The 17876-nt window shown below is 41.3% G+C and overlaps 1 protein-coding gene across 1 annotated transcript in view; it reads left to right on the top strand.

Moving 5' to 3' along the window:
- The window catches only part of LOC124793773 (trithorax group protein osa-like), a gene marked incomplete at its 5' end in the record, with an annotated part of 285916 nt that overhangs the window by 60347 nt on the left and 207693 nt on the right, over positions 1–17876 (top strand). The gene's annotated exons all lie outside the window — the stretch shown is intronic.

The following is a 17876-nucleotide window of genomic DNA, read 5'->3' as shown; positions in this document are numbered from 1 at the left end:
TGTGACACGGCACTTTGTCAAATAAGTGTTACGGGTTGGGGGTATACAGGGTGTTACAAAAAGGTACGGCCAAACTTTCAGGAAACATTCCACACACACAAATAAAGAAAAGATGTTATGTGGACATGTGTCCGGAAACGCTTAATTTCCATGTTAGAGCTCATTTTAGTTTCGTCAGTATGTACTGTACTTCCTCGATTCACCGCCAGTTGGCCCAATTGAAGGAAGGTAATATTGACTTCGGTCCTTGTGTTGACATGCGACTCATTGCTCTACAGTACTAGCATCAAGCACATCAGTACGTAGCATCAACAGGTTAGTGTTCATCACGTACGTGGTTTTGCAATCAGTGCAATGTTTACAAATGAGAAGTTGGCAGATGTCCATTTGATGTATGGATTAGCACGGGGCAATAGCCGTGGCGCGGTACGTTTGTATCGAGACAGATTTCCAGAACGAAGGTGTCCCGACAGGAAGACGTTCGAAGCAATTGATCGGCGTCTTAGGGAGCACGAAACATTCCAGCCTATGACTCGCAATTGGGGAAGACCTAGAACGACGAGGACACCTGCAATGGACGAGGCAATTCTTCGTGCAGTTGACGATAACACTGATGTCAGCGTCAGAGAAGTTGCTGCTGTACAAGGTAACGTTGACCACGTCACTGTATGGAGAGTGCTACGGGAGAACCAGTTGTTTCCGTACCATGTACAGCGTGTGCAGGCACTATCAGCAGCTGATTGGACTCCAGGGGTACACTTCTGCGAATGGTTCATCCAACAATGTGTCAATCCTCATTTCAGTGCAAATGTTCTCTTTACGTATGAGGCTTCATTCCAACGTGATCAAATTGTAAATTTTCACAATCAACATGTGTGGGCTGACGAAAATCCGCACGCAATTGTGCAATCACGTCATCAACACAGATTTTCTGTGAACGTTTGGGCAGGCATTGTTGGTGATGTCTTGATTGGGCCCCATGTTCTTCCACCTACGCTCAATGGAGCACGTTATCATGATTTCATGGCACTGAGCACTATGGGACTTAACTGCTGTGGTCATCAGTCCCCTAGAAATTAGAACTACTTAAACCTAACTAACCTAAGGACATCACACACATCCATGCCCGAGGCAGGATTCGAACCTGCGACCGTAGCAGTCGTGCAGTTCCGGACTGAGCGCCTGAACCGCTAGACCACCGCGGCCGGCCATGATTTCATACGGGATACCCTACCTGTGCTGCTAGATCATGTGCTTTTACAAGTACGACACAACATGTGGTTCATGCGCGATGGAGTTCCTGCACATTTCAGTCGAAGTGTTCGTACGCTTCTCAACAACAGATTCGGTGAGGCGGACCAATTCCATGGCCTCCACGCTCTCCTGACCTCAACCCTCTTGACTTTCATTTATTGGGGCATTTTAAAGCTCTTGTCTACGCAATCCCGGTACCAAATGTAGGTATTCTTCGTGCTCGTATTGTGGACGGCTGTGATACAATACGCCATTCTCCAGGGCTGCATCAGCGCATCAGGGATTCCATGCGACGTAGGGTGGATGCATGTATCCTCGCTAACGGAGGACATTTTGAACATTTCCTGTAACAAAGTGTTTGAAGTCACGCTGGTACGTTCTGTTGCTGTGTGGTTCCATTCCATGATAAATGTGATTTGAAGAGAAGTAATAAAATGAGCTCTAACATGGAAAGTAAGCGTTTCCGGACACATGTTCACATAACATATTTTCTTTCTTTGTGTGTGAGGAATGTTTCCTGAAAGTTTGGTCGTACCTTTTTGTAACACCCTGTATACGAGCTGTAACCTTTCTAGAGACAATGTACCATCAATTTCTTCTTTTTCTCCTAGCAATGAAAGCTCAACAACACCTCTTCCTGTGGAATATAACCGTATCAGACAGCTCTTTTTGTGGCGGTAAAAACTAGAGAATCATTTTACCTGCGGAACTAGACACGATACAGTAATCGCCTTCGGTGTATAGGATGGAACTTTACAAATAATCGAGAAGGTTACACATTGTACGACAGTGGAAATGGACATCCTTTTACGCGAAACCCTAGATTTGATTATTATACTGTGATATTTGCGTGATTATAATTCTATTCCGATCAGTATTCGGTTCAAAGAGTAGACCTTTTATCGGTATTTTATAGACAGTAGTTGCGAATACGGATGTAGCCAAGTGAACGAAGGTACAGCGAAGTGAATATGTAGATTACTCTAGCGCTTGACATTTGACAGCAAATTCTCACAATTGAAATAGGAACTGCATCAGATCGTTTAGTACACGCAAATTTCCGTGGGGGATCTCTAGGGGGAAAGAACACAACACCCGTTCAGGCCAGTAATATATTAGCGGAGGTAAAGGTAAGAACGACACAGTCCTCAGAAGCCTATCAACGGATGAAGCAGCCGATCAGGAGAGGATGGAGAAGTAAGGAAACGCATGAATATCGAAGACATACACCTTCTCATTTTCGATTCCACATCTTCATTGTCTATTATACCGTTTGTACTTCATTAGCTTTCAGCATGCAATTTCTGCTTCTTCGGTGAAGACGTAATTGAAAGTTCAACGGTTTTATTCCAAGACTTGTGACTCATTTAAGATTAATTCGCTTCTCCTAAAGAAAGAATTAATCTGGGTGTTAATGCACTTGTCCCAGACTTAAACACGAAGAGAATAAGTCCATTTCTTTTCCTTAATTTCCATTCACAATTACGGACTAGACTATAGTTAACAACAAATTTGTATCTTTTTATATTTACATCAGTCAGACAGATTTGTACATTGTGCTACAACTGGAACTTTTTACTTCACCACCGGATTACTCTGTGAAATGAGGTAATGGACAAAGCACACTGCGTGATAACTTACTAGACATTTCGATATCATCTCCTCTCAGCTCGACTAGTACCTGGTACTGTATAGAGAGAAATCTCATATAAACTCTGCAACTTGCTCGTATGGACATAGTAATGATACTTTGAGCTGTCTTGTCTTCGCCGGTAGCTGACATACAGTTATGTTCTTTGTCAGAGTAACTTCCGTTGAGGGTCTTCTTTGAAAGGATAACTGATTTCCGCCAACTAAACACGAGTACGTGTGTACATACGCTGATTAATATGTGTCGTTCAGAAACTGAAATCGCCACCTTACGCAATAAGACATTTCAATTACATCTCCTGTCATAAAAATACTGCTGAAAGGGTGTTGGGAAGGAGAAAAGGAAGAAAACGTCAAACTACATACATTACAATGTGCCTCATTAGGTAGCAGATACTGCTCAGTCTTGAACATCCCCGATGCGACCAATTGTGCCCTGATCTATATTCGTTTTACAGTTGTGTTATTAATTACGTAGCTAAACAACTGTTTTCTTTTTACCTGTAGTCTATTATTATTATTATTATTAATCTTATTTTTAAAGCAGCATGTCAACGTAGTAGTACCAGTCTTTGGCTTTCAAATCCTGTGGCTACTTGTTAATAATTTTAGTTCCATCAAATACCGTCAGAACTAGTGTACTGTGACATGATGAAACTGCGTAAAATTAATTTTGGATGGGTTTTATGCTATGGGTCCATCAAATTTCTTTACGACTCGTCAAACCACATTTAACTTAATCGATAGCTTCGTGCTAATAAGGTGCCTCCTTAAATTGTAACCCATCAAAAATTAAGAAAGATAAAAAATACAGCACGTCATATACTACAACATGATAGATCGAATTGTCAGCTGAGGTCAGTGACCTAAAGAGTCATAGAAAATTAGCATCATATTAAGCTCTTTACTGAAAACCTGGGACAAGATCAGTACATGTGACTGGAGATCGTATCAGAATACCCAAAGCAGAATTATGATGCTGCCCCATAAAATCAATCTAGAGCGAACACAACAATGAAGTTCATAACGACTATCTCTGCTTACGCCAAAATGTGAACAGTTAATATACTTATAATGTGCTAAGCTTCTCCATGAATCATGGACCTTGCCGTTGGTGGGGAGACTTGCGTGCCTCAGCGATACAGATAGCCGTGCCGTAGGTGCAACCACAACGGAGGGGTATCTGCTAAGAGGCCAGACAAACGTGTAGTTCCTGAAGAGGGGCAACAGCCTTTTCATTAGTTGCAAGAGAAACAGTCTGGACGATTGACTGATCTGGCCTTGTAACATAAACCAAAACGGCCTTGCTGTGCTTGTACTGCGAACGACTGAAAGCAAGGGGAAACTACAAGCGTCATTTTTCCCGAGGGCTTGCAGCTTTACTGTATGGTTAAAAGATTACGGCGTCCTCTTGGGTAAAATATTCCAGAGTCGGCCATTCGGATCTCCGGCCGGGGTCTACTGAGGTGTACGTCGTTATCAGGAGAGAGAAAATTGGCGTTCCACGGATCGGAGCGTGGAATGCCAGAGCCCTTAATCGGGCAGGTAGGATCGAAAACTTAAAAAGGGAAATTCACAGGTTGAAGTTAGACATAGTGGGAACTAGTGATGTTCGATGGCAGGAGGAACAAGATTTCTGGTCATGTGAATACAGGGTTATAAATACAAAATCCAATAGGGGTAATGCAGGAGTAGGTTGAATAATGAAATAACAATACGAGTGCGGGTAAGCTACTACTAACAGCATAGTGAACGCATTATTGTAGCCATGATAGACACGAAGCCCATGCCTGCCACAGTAGTACAAGTTCATATGCCAACTAGCTCCGCAGATGACGAAGGTATTGATGATATGTAGAATGAGATAAAAGAAAGTATCCAGATAGTGAAGGGGAACGAAAATTTAATAGTCATGGGGGACTGGAATTCGATAGCAGGAAAGGAAGAGAAGGAAAAGTAGTAGGTGAATATGGAATGGGGGTAAGGAATGAAACAGGAAGCCGCCTGGTAGTATTCACCACATAGCATAACTTAATCACTGCTAGCACTTAGTTCAAGAATCATGAAAGAAGGTTGTATACGTGGAAGAGGCCTGGAGACACTGGAAGGTGTCAGTTAGATTATATAATGGTGAGACAGAGATTTACGAAGCAGGTTTTAAATTGTAAGACTTTTCAGGGGCAGATGTAGACCCTGACCACAATCTATTGGTTATGAACTGTAAATTAAAACTGAAGAAACTGTAAGAAGGTGGAAATTTAAGGAGCTGGAATCTGCATAAACTGAAAGAAACAGAGGTTGTAGAGAGTTTCAGAAAGAGCATTAGGGAATGATTGACAAGAACGGGGGAAAGAAATACAGTAGAAGATGAATGGGTAGCTCTGAGAGATCAAACAGTGAAGACAGCAAAGGATCAAGTAGATAAAAAGAAGAGCGCTGGAAGAAATCCTTGGGTAACAAAAGAAATATTGAATTTAACTGATGAAAGGATACAATATAAAAATGCAGTAAATGAAACAGACAAAAAGGAATAAAGAACGTCTTAAAAACGAGATCGACAGGAAGTGAAAAATGGCTTAGCATGGATGGCTAGAGGGCAAATGTAAGGATGTACAGGCAAATATCACTAGGGGTAAGATAGATACCGCCTACAGGAAAATTAAAGAGGCCTTTGCAGAAAAGAGAACCACTTGTACGAATATAAGAGCTCAGATGGAAAACCAGTTCTAAGCAAAGAGAGGAAAGCAGAAAGGTGGAACGAGTATATAACAGGTGTATACAGGGGCGATGTTCTTGAGGATAATATTATGGAAGAGGACACAGATGAAAATGAAATGGGAGATATGATACAGAGTGAAGAGTTTGACAGAATACTGAAAGAACTAAGTCGAAACAAGGCCCTGGGGGTAGATAACATTCCATTAGAACTACTGACAGCCTTGGAAGAGCCAGCCCTGACAGAACTTTACCACCTGGTGAGCAAGATGTATGAGACAGGTGAAATACCCCCGGACTTCAAGAAGAATATAATTATTCCAATCCCAAAGAGAGCAGGTTTCGACAAGCGTGAAAATTACCGAACTGTCAGTTTAGTAAGTCACGGCTGCAGGATATTAACACGAATTCTTTACCAAAAAAAAACTAAACTCTCCCCGAACAGGCCACGGACCCCCAACGGTACTGACCGGCCGCCGTGTCATCCTCAGATCATAGGCGCCACTGGATGCGGATATGGAGGGGCATGTGGTCAGCACACCGCTGTCCCGGCCGTATGTCAGTTTCCGCAACCGGAGCCGCTGCTTCTCAATCAAGTAGCTCCTCAGTTTGCCTCACAAGGGCTGAGTGGACCCCGCTTGCCAACAACGCTCAGCAGACCGGATGATCACCAATCCAATGCTAACCCAGCCCGACAGGAATTCTTTACAGACGAACGGAAAAACTGGTAGAAGTCGACCTCGGGGAAGATAAGTTTGGATTCCGTAGAAATGTTGAAACACGTGAAGCAATACTAATCCTACGACTTATCTTAGGAAATAGATTAAGGAAAGGTGAACCTACGTTTCTAACATTTGTAGACTTAGAAAAAGATTTTGACAATGTTGACTGGAATACTCTCTTTCAAATTCTGAAGATGGCAGCGGTCAAATACTGTGAGCGAAAGGCTATTTACAATTTGTACAGGCATCAGATGGCCGATATAAGAGTCCAGGGCCATGAAAGGGAAATAGTGGTTGGTAATGGAGTGAGACAAGGTTGTAGCCTACCCCCGATGTTATTCAATCTGTATATTGAGCAAGCAGTAAAGGAAAGAAAAGAAAAATTCGAAGTAGAAATTGGAGTTCATGGAGAAGAAATAAAAATTTTGAGGTTTGCCGATGGCGTTGTAATTCTGTCACAGACAGCAAAGGACTTGGAAGAGCAGTTGAACGGAATGGATGGTGTCTTGAAGGGAGGATATAAGATGAACATCAACAAAAGCAGAACGGGGATAGTGGAATGTAGTCCAATTAAATCGGGTGATGCTGAGGGAATTAGATTAGGAAATGAGACACTTAAAGTAGTAGATGAGATTTTGGGGACCAAAAAACCTGTTGATGGTTGAAGTAGAGAGGATATAAAATGCAGACTGGCAATGGCAAGGAAATTGTTTCTGAAGAAGAGAAATTTCGTAACATCGAGTATAGATTTAAGTGTCAGGTAGTCGTTTTTGAAAGTATGTGTATGGAGTGTAGCCATGTATGGAAGTGAAACATGGATGGTAAATAGTTTAGACAATAAGAGAATAGAAGCTCTTGAAATGTGGTGCTACAGAAGAATGCTGAAGATTAGATGGGTAGATCACATAACTAATGAGGAGGTATTGAATAGGACTGGGGAGAAGAGAAGTTTGTGGCACAACTTAACTAGAAGAAGGGATCGGTTGGTAGGACATGTTCTGAAACATCGAGGGATCACCAATTTAGTATTGGAGGGCAGCGTGGAGGGTAAAACTTGGACAGGGAGACTAAGTGATGAATCCACTAAGCAGATTCAGAAGGACGTATGTTGCCGTAGATGAAGAAGCTTGCACAGGATAGAGTAGCAAGGAGAGCTACAGCAAACCAGTCTGTGGACTGAAGACCACAACAACAACAACAACAATGTGCTAAGCGGGAATTAGGTAATGCAGACTTCTGCAAACAATTAATGTTGTGAACAGTTTTGTTAGTTAATGAAAAAAAGACAGGAAAACATTATCAAATAAAAGGTCAAGTTACTCAATCAATAGAGTAAGAATGTACAAATTTAAATAATGAAGAACTGGTACGTGTATGGAACAGCACTTTTTAAATTTTTCTTTACTCGTCTGTGCCATGAAATCAACCTAGATGAGTTTACTAGACTTAATGACTTCAAGGACTGCACCATTATGCTCGATTCTCCACACATAAACTGCTAGAGTCCTGCCATCGAAAAGATAATATCCGACTGTGTTAACGTTCTAACTGTAATCAGTTTTTCTAAACAGACAGGTATCAACGAAAGTTTAAGAACAATTAAAAGCTAATAAAGAAATGGAATAATATGGTCTACGATTAAAGACGCAGTCTTATACCAAATCGTAATTACTTTTTAATAAGATTGCCGTCTAGCTAGTACGATGTAACACTCGAAATCCTCATTGGAAGCAACACCACTATTCCGCGTTTCATAATAATTTGACCTGTTCATTCTCCCTATATTTGTATCGTTGTACGCTTATGGCACGCTGATTGTTGCAACTTCCAGGACAATGGATATGAAGCGCAAAAATTGTAATAAATACAACATTTGAAATAAAAAAATGATAAATATTTGTACAAGGTTGTAACTAGAATTCGCTTAGAAAAATCGAAAAAAACGAATATGGGAAATATTATCTACAAATTTTGTTATGAAGGCAGAGGCTTAGAGATAACGGTAACCCACACAAGAGTCATCAAATTAATAATGATATTTACTAATGTACACCGCTATCTCAACAGAATTCCTGAAACAGCAATAAATGTGGTATCGTCAGTTGCTTGTCTGCTGCATTTTTTTTAAAAAGTATGTATGAGATCCAATAATACAAGAACGGTGTCACATCAATTGCAGCGCTTTGTCTAAAATTGGTTTGCGCTATGTGCAAATCGATAGTTATTTTAACGTTGTCAAGCAAATACATCAGGAAGAAGGACATCAGTGTGGCTACGAAAAGTAACGCCGATTACGAAGCACCTTTTCGTAAGAGCTCAGAACGTTAATGATGTGGAAACAAAAAGAAAGGAAGCGTCTCAGCTTACTGGCATTTGTGCTGTTTCTGCATTAATTTTATCTCCTGCGTCCGCAGAAATGTGTTTCAAGTAGCAATTAATTACCAGACGCGTCTATCTGCTGCAAACTTGCTAATCTGCCGTGCGATCCCGCGGAAGCCAACGAAGGCTTCGCCTTTTAACCAGCTCATGACTCTTCTGCAGTAAGGGTATCGCTTTGTACACAGCTTAAATTGGAGTACGTCAGCAGCAGAACATTAATGTGTCAAGGGTGCTATTTAATCTTGCACCTACAATCTTTTGTCATTAGAATGACAGAGAAAGTTATCGTTTCTGATTGTCTTGAGTAGTGACTGTCGCTCCTCAGTTTATTTTGTATTCTATAACACAACGATTATCATTCTTATGTTCTAATTAATAATTTACTGAAACTGATAATCTCTCAGGTTTCCTAACACAGACAACGTACGATGATTTACCATAAAGCACTTTTCAAGTGACAGAAGGAGGAAAAGGTATCGAGTACAACTAGAATAAAATATCTTTGAGACTGACAGTTTATAGCGAAAGGGGCGAGCTGTGTTGCCTGCATGTAGCAAACCATGCTTTTTTACAAGATCCTGTTCGTATCTACAAAACAGGTAATACAGCGAGCACGTGGCGCTTGAGAACAAACTACGATTCACTGGAGGCTGTCCACTTCCGCTCTACATGTTGAAACGTCCATTCAATTTAGACGCAGTATAGTCCCCAACAGCTGCAATGCTATATAGTGATCCTGATGGAATCTACACATAACATTGGTTGGGTTCCTTTAAGTAATGACATCGTCACACACCATGAAGAACTTTACCCAGTACTGAAGAGATCTTCTGGTGTATCTCGGACACAGAAACTAGCAATAGAACAATCAGTAGAGAGATGAGAACTCTATTGGGGCTGATGTCCAGAATCCACTTTAAGGAACGATTGGGAAAGATGTCGCTTATAGTCTTGCAAATACCCAGACATTCGACCATGAAGAAGGAGACGGTCTTCTGGGTTAATGAGTCATGGTACATGATGTGTCACTCGGATGAGAATGCGTGAGCCTGTTAAATGCCTCTTGAAGATGTGAGTGAATCCTGCCAAGAAACATTCTCATCATCTGGGACTATATTTCCTTGTTTCGATTCAGACCACTAGTTTTGATGGATAGAAAATCGACTACAGATGTTTAAAAAACGTTTTGGTCAACAAAATACTTGCCTCATTGTTGCTACAGTGTGTAACAGAAACATTTCTATATAAACATCATAATGTTCCTGCTTGTATCTGCATATGAACTTCACGAACCACTGCACAGTTAGATGAAGGGTACACACTGTACTGGAGTCCGCCCCCGGTAGCTGAGTGGTAAGGGAGACAGAATGTCATTCCTAAAGGCCCGGATTCGATTCCCGGCTCGGTCGGAGATTTTCTCCGCTTAGGGATTGTGTTGTGTTGTCCTAATCATCATCATGTCATTCCAGTCGAAGTGGCGTCAAATCGAAAGACTTGCACCCGACGAACGATCTACCGAACGGGAGGCCCTAGTCACACGACATTTGCATTTACTGTACTGGAAAATGACGAAGTGCTGCAACATGTCTCAGAGAAAATTAGTTACATAGGGCAGGCTGGCCTGTCGAAAACTGTAGTCAGTACCTACAGTATATCCTTAGAGTGAATAAGACTGTTGGTGACGTGTCAGAACAGTCCCGCAGAAAAATCAGGTATCCTTAAGAAGAAATTTAACTAGTTTCGATATTAGTATACGTTAACTAACTGGAAACCCTATCCTGCATACTAAACCTAGTGATAGTAAGAACAAGCTATTCCTTGCGCTATTAATTACGCGCTACAATCTCAGCAATAAGAGTCCGGAGGATATCGCGACGTAGAATTGTTGACGGTTTCAGTCGCATTCTGTCGGCCAATAAGGCCAAACGATCATTTCATTTTATTTCTGGAAGGGGAACGACAGCGATAACGTCCATTCGACATAATTTTTCAAGTTGCTGCTTTACCTGTGTCACACTGCCTTCTGCAACACTAGAGCTAAAAACGTAACAACGAGCTTCCGTCCTACATTCTTCAGACCGGTGGAAGAAAACATGGTATCTCACACGGAAAACCGAGCGAGGTGGCGCAGTGGCTAGCACCCTGGACTCGAATTCGGGAAGACGACGGTTCAATCCCGCGTCCGGCCATCCTGATTTAGGTTTTCCGTGATTTCCCTAAATCGCTCCAGGCAAATGCCGGGATGGTTCCTTTGAAAGGGCACGGCCGACTTCCTTCCCCGTCCTTCCTAATCCGATGAAACCGATGACCTCGCTGTTTGGTCTCTTCCCTCAAATAATCCAATCCAATCACATGGAAACGTATCTTCAACTAAATCTGGATGCTAACGGTATCAAACCCTGGGGCTTCTCAGTATGAAAATATTTATCAAATTATGTAACTTGAATAACCATTTACATATCCTATTATAATTCTAATCAGTAAACGCCCCTATATCCTTACAGTGTACTGTTAAATAAGGAGAGAAAACTGACCACCACAGAAAACACAAAGTACTTATAAACACCGAAGAAAATTACTCTCCCAAGAGCCACCAAAGACAACCGTATGCTTATCCATCGTGTGCAAGCCATGTTTTGACTTCTAGCCAAGGATCCTCCTCAGTCACCTCCTTGTCCTCCGATTTGTGTGTGTGTTCTCAATTGCTGTTCTTGCGCGGGCGCCTGTGTGTGTCTTTGTGTGTGTTGTAGTTTGATCCAAAGAGAGATCATTACAAATCGAGCACCAACCACCCTGTTTTCATTAGTCTGGTGGAAGCACCAACACTTGGATTTACCGAAGCCCGTGTAGAGACTACAACATAGCTATCATTTGGGGATTTGAACCAAGGATTTCAAAATTACGTTTCCCTTTACAGTAATACTGTTATAAATGAAGAGACTAGACGAATTATATGTCCTTTCTACGGCCTGCACATACAGGAACTATGTAAAGTTGCTTTGAGAAATTAATTTTAATAATTTCGTAATCAACATCATTCCAAATTTACTCAACAAAAATCACAGTTAATGTAATCTAATCATCATCATCATCATCATCATCATCATTTAAGACTGATTATGCCTTTCAGCGTTCAGTCTGGAGCATAGCCCCCCTTATAAAATTCCTCCATGATCCCCTATTCAGTGCTAACATTTGTGCCTCTTCTGATGTTAAACCTATTACTTCAAAATCATTCTTAACCGAATCCAGGTACCTTCTCCTTGGTCTGCCCCGAATCCTCCTACCCTCTACTGCTGAACCCATGAGTCTCTTGGGTAACCTTGCTTCTCCCATGCGTGTAACATGACCCCACTATCTAAGCCTGTTCGCCCTGACTGCTACATCTATAGAGTTCATTCCCAGTTTTTCTTTGATTTCCTCATTGTGGACACCCTCCTGCCATTGTTCCCATCTACTAGTACCTGCAATCATCCTAGCTACTTTCATATCCGTAACCTCAACATTATTGATAAGGTAACCTGAATCCACCCAGCTTTCGCTCCCATACAACAAAGTTGGTCGAAAGATTGAACGGTGCACAGATAGCTTAGTCTTGGTACTGACTTCCTTCTTGCAGAAGAGAGTAGATCGTAGCTGAGCGCTCACTGCATTAGCCTTGCTACACCTCGCTTCCAGTTCTTTCACTATGTTGCCATCCTGTGAGAATATGCATCCTAAGTACTTGAAACCGTCCATCTGTTCTAACTTTGTTCCTCCTATTTGGCACTCAATCCGTTTATATTTCTTTCCCACTGACATTACTTTCGTTTTGGAGATGCTAATCTTCATACCATAGTCCTTACATTTCCGATCTAGCTCTGAAATATTACTCTGCAAACTTTCAATCGAATCTGCCATCACAACTAAGTCATCCGCATATGCAAGACTGCTTATTTTGTGTTCACATATCTTAATCTCACCCAGCCAGTCTATTGTTTTCAACATATGATCCATAAATAATATGAACAACAGTGGAGACAGGTTGCAGCCTTGTCTTACCCCTGAAACTACTCTGAACCATGAACTCAGTTTACCGTCAACTCTAACTGCTGCCTGACTATCCATGTAAAGACCTTTAATTGCTTGCAAAAGTTTGCCTCCTATTCCATAATCTCGTAGAACAGACAATAACTTCCTCCTAGGAACCCGGTCATATGCCTTTTCTAGATCTATAAAGCATAGATACAATTCCCTGTTCCACTCATAACACTTCTCCATTATTTGTCGTAAGCTAAAGATCTGGTCCTGACAACCTCTAAGAGGCCTAAACCCACACTGATTTTCATCCAATTGCTCCTCAACTAATACTCGCACTTTCCTTTCAACAATACCTGAGAAGATTTTACCCACAACGCTGATTAAAGAGATACCTCTGTAGTTGTTACAATCTTTTCTGTTTCCATGTTTAAAGATTGGTGTGATTACTGCTTTTGTCCAGTCTGATGGAACCTGTCCCGACTCCCAGGCCATTTCAATTATCCTGTGTAGCCATTTAAGACCTGACATTCCACTGTACTTGATGAGTTCCGACTTAATTTCATCCACCCCAGCTGCTTTATTGCACTGCAATCTATTGACCATTTTCTCCACTTCCTCAAACGTGATCCTATTTCCATCATCATTCCTATCCCATTCTACCTCGAAATCTGAAACATTACTGATCGTATTTTCACCTACATTGAGCAACTCTTCAAAATATTCCCTCCATCTGCCCAAGGCATCCACAGGATTCACCAGCAGTTTTCCTGACCTGTCCAAAATACTTGTCATTTCCTTCTTACCTCCCTTTCGAAGACTGCTAATTACACTCCAGAATGGTTTTCCAGCAGCTTGACCCAATGTCTCCAACCTGTTTCCAAAGTCTTCCCAAGATTTCTTCTTGGATGCTGCAATTATCTGTTTGGCTTTGTTTCTTTCTTCAACATAACTTTCTCTGTCTACCTGAGTTCTAGTATGTAGCCATTTTTTATACGCCTTCTTTTTCCTTTTACAGGCTGCCTTGACTGTGTCATTCCACCAAGCTGTTTGCTTCCTCCTACTTTTACACACTACTGATCCAAGACATTCTTTAGCCACTTCTAGTACTGTGTCCCTGTACCTTGTCCATTCCTTTTCCAATGACTGTAATTGACTACATTCAACTAACTGGTACCTTTCTGAGGTCGCTGTTATGTACTTGTGCCTGATTTCCTTATCCTGAAGTTTCTCCACTCTTATCCTCCTACAAATGGACCTGACCTCCTGCACTTTCGGCCTCGCAATCCCAATTTCACTGCAGATTAAATAATGATCAGTGTCATCAAAGAATCCCCTGAATACACGTGTGTCCCTCACAGCCTTCCTGAATTCCTGATCTGTTATTATATAGTCAATGACAGATCTGGTTCCCCTGCTTTCCCAAGTATACCGGTGAATGTTCTTATGTTTAAAAAAGGAGTTTGTGATTACTAAGCCCATACTGGCACAGAAATCCAAGAGTTGCTGCCCGTTCCTGTTGGCCTCCATATCCTCTCCAAATTTACCCATAACCTTTTCGTACCCTTCTGTTCGATTTCCAATCCTGGCGTTAAAATCACCCATGAGCAGAACACTGTCCTTGTCCTTTACTCTAACAACTACATCACTGAGTGCCTCATAAAAACTATCCATCTTATCTTGATCAGTCCCTTCACAATGCGAATATACTGACACAATCCTAATTTTCTTGCTAGACACTGTCAAATCTAGCCACATCAGTCGTTCGTTTACATACCTTATTGCAACTGCGCTGGGTTCCATTTCTTTCCTGATGTAAAGCCCTACACCCCATTGTGCTATTCCTGCTTTGACTCCTGACAAGTAGACCTTGTATTCTCCCACTTCTTCTTCTTTCTCACCCCTTACCCGAATGTCACTAACAGCTAAAACGTCCAGCCCCATCTTACTTGCAGCCTCTGCCAGCTCTACCTTCTTCCAAGAGTAGCCCCCATTGACATTAATAGCTCCCCATCTCATTACCATTTGTTTGCCAAGTCGTATCTTAGGAGTCCCTGGTTTGTCAGTTAGAGGTGGGACTCCGTCACCTCCAAAGGTCCGAGGCCTTTTGCTCTGATTGTTGCCAGCATCATATTTAAAGTACCAGGGAAGCAGATTGCTAGCCTTACTTGCCCCTAACGGCTGAGGGACTAACCGGTGGATTTGGCAGTCTTTGGCGTATGAGCACAAAGGTGACCACGACTCAGAATATGTCCGAGATGCCCAGCCTTATTCCAAAGTAACTGGTATCCCGACTGCCGGGACCACTTACTTGGCCACTCATACGTTGCCCGTGGTTCATGAACTAGGACATGACTACAGGAACCCACACCATGAACCACCATATCTAAATCTAAAACATTATAAAAAGTCAAGTCATCGGGTGTTGTCACTGTGTAAGTTTTTCGATAAAAATCGTCCAGTAAGAGTACGCTTTGACCTACTTTCCTTCGGAGCGCGTCGAGTGACAGCTTATGAGAAAGGAGAGAGGAACTAGAGCTCAGCGCGTAAGGATTGTTAGTCTGGCGTAATTCCGTGGCTGGTTGTACATTACGGCTTCCAGACAACAACAAAAATTTATAAGTTTTGTAAGTAACTGGAGACAGGTGTAAGACATTTGTAAAAAAACATTTCTTCGCCGTCAGCTGTACATATTTAGATTTATTCTTGAGCGGCTAAAGTTATGTGTGTGTTTCACGACACTTCTAAATTTTGGTTATTTTACATACCACACTGTGTAATCGTTATACCTGGTATGCTGATGTGTCTTCTATGAGAAACATGCATTTTGATCCAACAGGTTTATAATTTTTCTTCCAGTGATGATGGCTAAACTAACCGAAACCGGTCAAGAATAAATCTACTTCAAGCATCATCAGTGAAAGAAAAATCATAAGGCCATTGGATCAAAAATGTATGCTTCTCATAGAAGAAACATCAGCATATCAGAGATTACGATAATCCAGTGTAGTGTGTGAAATAATCCTAATTTAACAATGTTGCGAAACATACACATAACCTAAACCGGTCAAAAACAAATTGAAATATATACAGCTGATGTTGAAAAAATATTTTCCCTTAAACAACAAAAAAAGTCTGGATTTTACTTCATCTTCAAGTATACGATATACAAATGTTTCACACACGAAAGAATGTACAACGAAAGTTACACGACGCACAGATACATCAGCGTGATGAGCAAAACGTAATTTTGTTTAGACTTTCTGTACATGCAATTAATAAAATGTTCGGGGTTATTATGTCGTGCACGAACGGATTTCACCTTAAAACCCAACGTTTCGTGAGGACGACGGTTCAATCCCGTCTCCAGCCATCCTGATTTAGGTTTTCCGTGATTTCCCTAAATCGTTTCAGGCAAATGCCGGGATGGTTCCTTTGAAAGGGCACGGCCGATTTCCTTCCCAATCCTTCCCTAACCCGAGCTTGCGCTCCGTCTCTAATGACCTCGTTGTCGACGGGACGTTAAACACTAACCACAACCACCAACGTTTCGTCCCCTTCTGCGGAGGCATGGTAACCCGGAACATTTCATTAACTTTGATATTTCTGTTTGCGAAAGTTTACATTTTACAATTTCTGTACATACACATGAACGGTGCATTTCATTATCTGGTATATACTGCATTCTAATGAGGTACTTAAACAGCAAAGACTGTACCATGTGAAACGTAAAGGTGGGTATAAATTGATTAACAACTGACACTTAGCCTTGTTATAAGATACATTTCCCTCTCTACACGCGTCGCAGAGAACATTACGGACATAAACCTGACAAATAATCCATGTGCCGGTATCACTCAAACCATATTTTGAGTTCTGCCCTATTGCAAACACATCGCCAGTGACGCCGCTGTCGCTTCTGGGTATCACGGCTACGACTCCCATGATTTCTTCTATAAGATCTTGTATCTACACGTTGGAGTCAGTAGGATTTCTCATGAATCAAGGTTCACTCTCCCAAAGTGGACATCAAGCATATTTATTGCTGAAGATGTGAGTAATTGCCCGTTGTTTTATGGATTTTGGATTATGGTCCAATTCTAGTTTAATCTCTGCCACCTAACTGGTCCTTGTGCGCCATGATGCACTTCTTACTGATCACGCAACGACTGTGTTGTAAAAAATATTCACGGTAATGGCTGCTTTTTCGCACCAGATCTACAGGTCTTGAACTACGTGGACCTTTAAAAACAGGTACCGAGTCGTTTCACGGACTCGTAGTTACTCGTAAGCATCGTAAATATATGTTCACACTTGATCTTTTAACATGGTAGCAGAAAACTAAACGAGTTTCATTTGTTTACAGACAATCTAGAAAAACTTACATTTTCTCTCAGAGCCAAGTATCCAATGCCCTAATGCTTAAAGTACGCACAACTGCCAATACCAGTATTACTTAGTTGTTCTCTCTGTGGGTTAAGCTTTGTATTTTGGTGAAAAGTGACTTGTAGCTTTATATTGAACTTGATGCAAACCTTCCAAGTTCTGACATTTGTAGCACGTTTGTAGAAAGGTGTATCGATGCTGTGGTGTTCGCATCGATTTATATCGATTTGTATCTCTGATAGCATTATTAAGAACACAAAATAAATGTAAAGGTGTAGAACACACATTTCTGACCATATCTTGAGTATTATGTATTGCAATAACCAAAACGAAATGCTTTTTGTTCAGATGTTTGTGTTCACCAATAAACGTATTAACTCAGGTCAGATAAACCAACATCCCATGGATGTGATGTACACCGCTGACAGCTCTAACTAATCATCTTTGGCACCCGTGCAATAAACCAGCATCGAACATACGAGATATTTGTCGATAGTAATTCATTTACAGTCGCTAATAACGGTGTATCTGGTCCTTTGTATTGATTCAACGCAAAAGAAATGAAGTTCTTATGTCATACTTTTTAAAATACGAAGTAAGTTATTACTTGAGAAAATTATTAAATCTACTAGAGCTTTAATACGGCCAAGTAATGTAGGGTAACTTAATTGGCTTACCTGTAACGTTTTGTACCTCTAGTTCACGTACTATTTCATTTGCAGTTTAAAGGAAGAAGGAAGAAATACTAGGGTT

This window comes from Schistocerca piceifrons, chromosome 1 (genome assembly GCF_021461385.2).
Source record: "Schistocerca piceifrons isolate TAMUIC-IGC-003096 chromosome 1, iqSchPice1.1, whole genome shotgun sequence".
Taxonomy (NCBI): Eukaryota; Metazoa; Arthropoda; class Insecta; order Orthoptera; family Acrididae; genus Schistocerca; species Schistocerca piceifrons.
The sequence above is the reverse complement of the archived record's forward strand: the minus strand, read 5'-3'. Positions and strand labels throughout refer to the sequence as shown.